The sequence below is a fragment of the Porites lutea genome, chromosome 8, assembly GCF_958299795.1.
Source record: "Porites lutea chromosome 8, jaPorLute2.1, whole genome shotgun sequence".
Classification (NCBI taxonomy): domain Eukaryota; kingdom Metazoa; phylum Cnidaria; class Anthozoa; order Scleractinia; family Poritidae; genus Porites; species Porites lutea.
In genome coordinates this window covers 9,411,082-9,420,370 of record NC_133208.1, presented here as the reverse complement: position 1 = coordinate 9,420,370, position 9,289 = coordinate 9,411,082, and positions in this window count along the sequence as shown.

The window sequence follows — 9,289 nt, the reverse complement described above, 5'->3', positions numbered from 1 at the left end:
ATGTTGGCCCATTGATGGAGTGGTCAGTTATTTTTTTGTAATTAATAGCATATTAAAACTTAATGTGCAGGGGTTTCAATAAAAGCCGGCTACCAGCGGTCTACCGCCGCCTGTAAGGTTTCTTACCGCCGTCTATTTGGATTTCATTAATGAAGGGCCTTGCAGCCACTTTAGTGGTCACAGCCGCCTATTACATCTTCAATGGCCGCTTATAACTAAAGTTATTGAAACCCCTGAATGTGGCTACTTATTTATTAATAATGTGAACAAGTTCTTGTAATTTTATTATTTAATCATGTTTACCTACAGCAGGTGCATTTACTGCAGTCCTTAGCTGCTGTTGACCTAAAATAGCATTAAAGAAATAAATTGTTTCATTCAATGTAATGTGCTTTTTGCCAAGACAATAAGACTTATGGTTTGTTTTGTTTTCACATAAGAAAACGTACTATACCATAGGTAAGCTTGCTCATGATAGGTTTTTCAATTTAAGCTTACCTGTAGTACGAGTGTTGGTGTTGAGGGGCATGTGCTGCTGTTGACCTAAAATAGCAAGAAAAATAGTATGCTTAGTGTAAACAAATAACATTAAAATGGCAATTTTGTTGAAACAAGGTAGCCTGAAATTTAGGGGTGGCAAGGGTCAATGCACTTATTTGGCTGGTTCAAGGCTTTTGTGATCAAGTATTAAAAAATTCACCTGCAGATTGTGTCGCGTGTGCTGTGACACTGTTTGTACCTGTAGCCAGCTGCGAGTCTAGACAAACAAGGAAAGATTCTTGATATGAGTTTGATTAGGAATCAAGGAAACCCCCTAGCCCATTCAGGAACAGCAGAATTCTTTGGGTAGTGTAGAAGTTAGGGTACAAGTGAAGTGGTCAACAAACACTCAAACGCATGTATCTTACATCGATCCGCTGTAAATATTTCATTTACACTATTTAAACCAGCTCCCTGATGTTTTTAGCTCGTTAGTTATTTTAGGGAGCTGGTAACCCCATAAACTTATCAAAATAAACTTTTAAATTCATTGTATAAACTTCTATTAAAATGAGTAACAAAGTGTGTGTTGTTTTTTGTTGTCAAACGACAAAGCCTACGGATAACAATCGATCGACCTTTGCTATAACCTTCTGACAAAAATACATCTTACTTCATGTTAAGATAATTTTACATACCCGTTTCCAAGCCAGAAATGCAGTTTAGAATGTTCTGGGCACATTCTCGAAGTGTTTCTCTTGCATCTCGACATACCGGTGTTCCCGCCATGTTTAACACGTGGGAGGAGGACGAGAACCAGAGAGATATGCGTGATAAGAGAAGCCGCTGTTTTCTGAACCGCAGGCCTATGCTCACTTTAAAGGTGCACCTCGTCTCTTCAAAGGTGTACCTCGTCAATTTAAAGCAAAACTTTTTGACTTGAACATGTTCCTTGTCATTTTAGAGATCATTTCGTTCAGCTTCACTTCAACGCAGTGTAGGTCTTCGGTTTCGAGATGTACCTCGTCACTTTAAAGGTGTAGGTCTTCACTTTAAAGGTGTAGGTATTCATTTTAACGGAATACCTCGTCACTTTAATGGTGTTGGTCTTCGCTTTAAAGGTGTTGCTATTCACTTTAAAGGCCACACACTTCGATTTGTCCTATTTGCCGCGCCATACCTGGGAACCAAACTAACGACCTCCTGCACAGAAGGCTGCTCACTAACCAACTGTGCTAATCTTCATAATATGTACAGGGGACTATGTTGCTTTTAATGTTTTTCCTTGAAATTTTTTGGAAGCCCCCTGCCATTATTTGCTGAATCTTTTCGCTGCCCCTTTCTCCCCCTGTTTGGTCATCCCACAAGGGTGGGTTTTAAGACCATCACCCAACACACACAAACACACACTTTTTCTTGACTACCACTTGTCAACAAAGCCTTTTACTCAGATGAGACATTTCACTTTCAAAATTAACCATGGGACAATAGTTTCATACCCATCCGATCATCCCATGCACACTGCCATTTCCTCTCTTCCCAGCCTCATAGTGACACAAAGAGACCTCTGCAGAGGACTACAGAAAGAATGACGAATAACACAAGCATGGGTGTGATTTAAAGTATATTCATTGATGTGGACTGCTAGAATAAGCTACAGCTATGGTAACTTCATTTACACCTTGTTCTGTTAAATAAGTGAACTGACGGTGGTGTTTTAGGTGCGTGTTGCTTGCTAAAGTGTGTCTAAGGTTGCTGGGCGGGGTAGACATTTTTTTATGCCTCCTCTCCCCTTTCTTACGCCGTTAATGTCGGGGGCAAATATCGGAAAACCTTCCTAAAACTTAACAGGAAAAAATCGTGCTCCCCCTAAAATTGACACATTCCCTCTTCTACGCCCTCCCTAACTGGATTGTTGAAACACCCTATCTGATGGTTTTGTGTTTGCTTACTTGCCCACTCAACCAACCTGGGGAAAATGAGGGACTGCTCATATGACGGTGCAATAAGAATACGTTATAATAATAATTATTGTGTTGAGTGTTACACTGGAGAAACAAGAAATCTATTTAACATTGCAGTTACACAACAGTCACAAGGTTTTAAGTTTCCCCAAGTTCCTTGCCAAAAGCAATTTATTGAGCTCTTCAAACACATACGTTATTTGTCAATTTGACTTCTAATACACAGTGTAGAACGAACATTAAGTTCAAGTACTCAATGAGTGGAATGTAGAGAAACATACTATACTCTGCAAATGAGTTATATACATAATTTCTGTATAGATATACTCCTCAAATGCTAAATGATTAAAGTACTATTAAATATAATCTCTCAGTAATAAATATACTCTAAAATAAATATTTTGCTATCAAATATACTCTCAAAGTGAGTAATAAACTTACTCTTACAGTGCAACAAACCTAATTGGGGCCATGGTCAGTTTGAAATTTCAAGACTAAAAATATTGTACCTATTCTTAAATGGCTAATCAAATACTGAAGTGTGACTTCCGTGTTCTGAGTCCTTACCATGATTATAAGCTGATGAATATTTGAGTGACACCAGCTATATCTGTCAAACTGTAAATGATAATACAAGGGTTTTATCATTGAATAGTAATAATACTCTAAACATACCCTCACAATAAGTAATGCAGGGATTTCATCAAGGGCCATGAAACAGACAAATTGACTGATTAAGTTATGTCTGTATATTTTGAATCAAAACCAAGTATGAAAAACAGTTTAAGCATTTTAAACATTTACAGGGTCAAAGGGCCTGGCCATTCATTTTTCATGAAACATGAACTAAACCTCCTGCCAAGCCCTTGAATACCATCTAACGTATAATACTTAGCAAGTCAAAAATGGACCAATCTAATTCCCCTGCCTCAACACTGTTCTTTCAATGCTCTTTTACAATTCTGTAAAGCAGAATGAACATTGTTCTCCTTCCAGTTCCTTCATTGGACCACAATACCAGTAGAGGGGGTCACCTACAAGTATTTTGTTTGGGACATGTACATCACTGCTCTTATGACATAGGTCCTGCTTTCTCAACCACACAGTACTTCTTGGTTTTCAACTCGCTTGACTTTAAGTCATGTTGGTACAAATACCCTTTTTCTGTCAGGGTTCTCTTCGTAGACTCTTTGCTTTCTTCTTCCAGTGCCACCTTTGCCTAGTCTTTGGATCTTGCATCTTTGGAAGTAGACATGACATCTTTATCTTTAAACAATTGTTATTGTGACTGGCCTCCTGTTGCACATGACGAGAAGAGTTTCAAACAAATAAAGAAAAGGGCAAAACTTGTTTATTCACAGTTAAGGCAGATGTACAGCACATGCCATTCACTTGTGTAACTGATGATTCTGATTCCCCAGATAACAATCTGCATGACAATAAAAATACTCACTATAACCAATCTTGAATCCTAGTGTGAAAAATAAACGGAAAAAATGCTCTGTTCAATACTTCTTGAACTTTTCTTACCGTTACAGCCTTTTGAAAAGACAGCAAAGACCCGATGGACCAGGATTACTGCACAAATCTTAACTCACATGAGGAACAAAACAAAATGGTGGGGTGCTCCTAAGAGAAAACAGGCAAACCACTGACTGCACAGCGGTGCAAATCCTCCTGTAGTTGAGGGCCTGTTCAAATGTCATCATTCAGTGACAAATCATCTGTTCTTGTAGAACATTCCAACACAATGGGTACCTTTGCCTTGCTTTTGTCCATGCAGATTACTGGAAAGTGGGGCAAATACCAAACTTCTGGTAGCTACGGTTCACCCGGTTCAACTTTATGCAATTACCCCTTCTCAACATACCTCCCTATACTTTGAGTACTTTGTTCCAAGAGCACAATCCTCTCTAAATTTGTTTTCTTTGTGGCAAAACTGCAATAGTGTTGTGTATTGATTATCAGTTAACGGAAGCTTATCCTAGTTCATGGTACATCCTCTTTGTACCACTTTCCAGTGTGATGAATAAATCCCTCAAGTTTCTTTAACGTTTCATTTTCCTCTTGAGTAAAAATCATGTCCTAATCATATTTCGCACTAAAAATCTCCTTACGGTACGATATAATAACATCACAGAAGACACCTTCAATGCTGACGTTGGGCTCTCTTGTGAACAACGTATGACTGACATGTGCCCTGCACTATAAACTCAAATTCTGTGAAAAAGCCATGAATTTTAAAAGACATTTTAGGCACATTTTTAAAGAATTTAACGAGGATGGTAATGGGATGATCATAGTTTAAACAATGGGAATTTCATGATTTAGAAATCATGAAACACTCATGAAAAAGGCCATGGTTTTTGGTAGGTTTCATGGCCTTGATAAAACCCTTATTTTGTAAAGTTCATGGTTATTTCATGGCATACGTTTAACAGGGTTTTCATTGCTTTGAAAAATCCATTGTTTTCTTGGGATGGAGAACTGCTTAATGGCCTTTTTATATGGGGTACCAGTTCTTATTGCCATGAAAAAGCCATGAAACATACCAAAATTATGCCATTTTTTAACTGTATTTCGATGGATTTTAATGTTCTAATATCGCCACAACACCTCTGTGGTATGGAAAAGGCATGAACTCAGAGAAGCTCCATGAAAATGCCATGATTAAAGCCCTAAAAAGCATTTTAACAGTATTTCACCATGAATAATATGAAGCTGCAATAAGCGTAAAAGTCTGTTGGCCGTTAATAACAACAGCACAAACCAAATTCGAACGAAGATTTATTGTAACCGACGTGCTTGGTACTTGAAATGAAATGGGTGGTACAAAGAGTGTGGATACAAACGGCGTGGGTTGAGACTAAAACAGTAAAAGAGCAAAAAGTTACAAGTTGCAACTTAGGAAAATCAGAATAAAGAAATAACAAAACTGCAAAAACGAGGACTGTGAAGTACACTTACATTGTTTCGGCCAGAGAAAACTGCTGTGAAGCAGACTGTGAATAACGTGAAGAGACTTGCAAGAAACTAAACAGAACTGCGCTTAGCGTGGACCAAAATGAACTGCACAAAGTGTACTGCAAAACTACGATATGAAAAATACGCTAGAACGTGTGGAAAATAAAACTATAGAAACTTAGAAAGCGCTAATGAAGATGAAACAACAAAGAAATGCTAACGAGGGGGTGAAAACTGACAGTAAGGAATAAACACCTAAATTTACACAAATAAACTAAACAAAAGGACGAAAAGAAGTATAAACTAATTATCGTACGCAAAAACGAATAACAGAAAAAATCTTACACTTGAATCTTACATACCGGCTCCATAAGTGAGGAGCACACGCGGGGCACTTAAATTAAAGAATTAAAGTTCTAAGAGTTCTTAATGTTCTCTTGTCCTGAATTCAGAAAATTGCACAAAAAATAACTTCAAGGGAAAGTTCAAGCTTCTATCAGCAAGTAAAGTTTATCAATTGGCCTCCAAAACTGCTCCTTTTACTTTCACCGTTGTACGATGCACCAAACCTTTCTTGTCAGCAGACTTCTACCACTACACAGGGGCCACGAATTTCGACGGGAATTTTCCGCCCTCACTAGAACAACGGCCAGGTTCTTGCGAATCATTGTCCATTTCTGCCTACTTTGGAGCAGAGGCAAGTACTCCTTAGACCATCACTTCCAAAAGATACCTGCGAGATATTGCACTTGTCTCCATCTGTGTCAGAGGGAGTCTTCCTTTTGGAATAACCCAGGGGGCATCTGAGGCTCGGCGCATAAAAGAAGCAAATGGTTTGGCATAAGGGGCTCCGGACCATTCGAGTCACCTAAAACTGTGGTGATCGGACGACCATTAATAATACTTTCCACTTCGCATAGGAGGGTGACTAAACCTTCATGGTCATCAGTTTGAGTTTGAAGCAAAGTTCAAGGGACCTTGCACGTAGTTCAAATACAGCGCTCCCAAACACCTCCGTAATGGGAGCCATACGGCTTGAATCTTGTTGTGATTCCATGCATTGATGAATTCCCTGAGCTCACTCTCTCTCTGCTGGTGAAATTGGTGTCATTTTTGGATCTGATCTCCTTAACCTGGCCCCTTCTTGCTATAAACCTCCTGAGCGCCATCAGGAAAGAATCAGTTTCCATACTGTGCGCCACTTCGATGTGTACTGTGCGCATAGCAAGAGATATGAATATGACCCCATATCTTTTCACAAGACTTCGCCCACGGCATACCTGAAGAGGACCAAAACAATCAATGCTGACAGATATAAAGGGTGGCTGACGTGGTGTAACACGATCCACGGGGAGGTCAGCCATTTTGTGCTCACGAAACGGGCCTTGACGCCGCTGGCAACTAAAACACTTCGAAAGAATTTTCCTGACAACAGAACTTGCGTTTACGATCCAAAACTTCCCCGGGCGAGACTGATAACGTACTTTCTGCCAGAGTGATCAGAGATCTGGTGGTAATATTCAACTACAAGGGTGGCCACATGATCCTTCTTAGGCAAAATAATCTGATGTTTGGCCTCAAATGCAGTGGACGCTAAACTTAACCTCCCACTGACACGTAAGACGCTGTTCACTAAGATTGGATCGAGACTTCGAAGGCTGCTGCTTTTCTTGACTTGAGTACTGTCTTCAGACTAGCTGCGTGTTCGTGAGGATTTCTAGCTCCATGATTTCCATCTCCAAAACAGTGATTGGTGGTAAAGAAAGGATGGAAGTTGAATGGATTGGTTCTCTCGATTTCCCACATTTACTTAACCTTTCCAAGTTTCCATGGTACCGTTAAAATCATGCAACTGACTTCTTCAATTGGTGCCAGGAAGACGTACGCTGAAAGTACTCAACCAAAGGATGCGCCGACTTGGGAAAAGAGGCGTGACAAACCTTGTAAACCATCTTCGCGTCCGAGTCTCCATCTTGGAAGTCGTCCAAGCCAATCTTCTTCTGACTTCCAGAGAAACTCCGGTCCCAGTAACCATATTTGACAGCTGAACAATGCATTGGAAGTCAACGCTCTTAAAGGACAATCACCAGGATTGGCTACACCTTCCACATAGCGCCCCTGATCTGGACTTGAGCCCTCTTGTAGTACGGCAACCCGATTGGCAAAAAAACGTGTGGAAGCGCGTACTTTTGTTCTTCACATAACAAAGCACTGACATGCTGACTCTGACCAAAACACGGATTCGCAATGAAGAGGCATCTGCAGCTCTTCCTTGAGTGTCTTGTCTTGTCGCGCAGAAACGGTTGTGGCTGAGAGCTCTAAATGAGAAAGCAAAATAGCTTTCAAAGGAGCAACGTGTGATTTTCCAAACAGGAAGGAACAGTGAACTCGGTCCGCATGGCTAAGCAGTTGAAGTAAGTCACTGAACCAAAGGCAGCTTCTGAGGCATTAGAGAAGTGATGCAGCTGATTGGAATTATCGGGACCAAAATCCGCTGGCTTTAAACAGCAACTCACAGCAAACTCCAAAAGCTTTGGAACATCTATTATCGAAGTCTCCCAATGTGCAGCATACGCAGCCGGGATCTCATGGCCAGAATTTAATTTCACGCACGCACAGTAGCAGTGGACACTTAGAAAAAAATTCCAGCAGAAAAGAATGAAAATTTTACAAAGAAATGTGGGATAAGTAAAATAATTTGCGATATACCTGAACACTAGGACCCGATCGAGACTGGAAGGTTGACTTATTTAGATCTTAGTTTTGACAAACTTAACCTCCTACCTTCAAATCTCGAGCTTCCCAAAATGGAAATAAAAATACGAAAAAAATTACCTGCGTCTTCCAAATGATTCTATTGCAAGTGAAGCAATGCCACTTTGATTAACCTCTTTTCTTCAGTAATTAATGACAATTCTTCTGGGAAACTCTCAGAGGTCTCGATTAAATCTTCAAGTACGAAGTCTTATCTTTCTATTGTGAGTTTATTTGTCCACTGAAAAAGCATATTCTTTCTTCCCACGTTTAACGAATTTGGAGTTAATTCTATTTATAAATATGCTTCTACTACACGGCTTAAATCCAAGTCCTTCGCTCTACAATATCTCCGCTAAAAATCATCTAAATTGTCTCCAAAACCTCTTGTTCGAAAGCTTATTTCCTTGAGTTGTCGTCGCCATTTTCGGTTGTGGCAATATTTCTCATCAGGAATTGAGAGAGGTTCCCTTGTACACCTGGCTGGAGTTAAACACAATACACACTGGTGTGGAGTCTGACATTGTTTTTTTTTTAAATATGTCATACTTTTATTAAATACTCCACAGCGTTACAATACTAACGTTACATGGCATTGCATGATATTACATTACAATACATTACAAATACATTACATTACACTGTGAACTTTAACAGTAAAGTAACTATACAAAAACAAGAAAACTACGATCTAAGTACAGACGACATTAGGGTACAGAGTCCAAAGGTAGAGCCCACTTCTTATTAAATTTGCCCATTTTATTAGTTTTAACACATGTATACTTTTCTGTTTCAAACTTGATTTTAACCTTGGATGAAAAGGCAGTTAAAACCGGAAGAGTCTGATTTCTTTGTCAACTCCATAAGTATAGTTTAGCGATCAGTATCAAATAATTCAGTAAAGGTCAGTTTGTATATAACATTCCCGTAATAATGTCTTGTAGGGTAAGACAGACGAATTCTCTTGCCAAAGTGTAAAAGTAATATTGAAATTCCTCCCAAAACTGCTTGGTGTGTCTGCATTGGAAAAAGAGGTGGTAAAGGGATTCCAAATCCGTTTTGCATTATGAACATTTATCGTCTTGGATATAACCTATTTCGCATAGCTTTTTACTGGAAAATAAAAT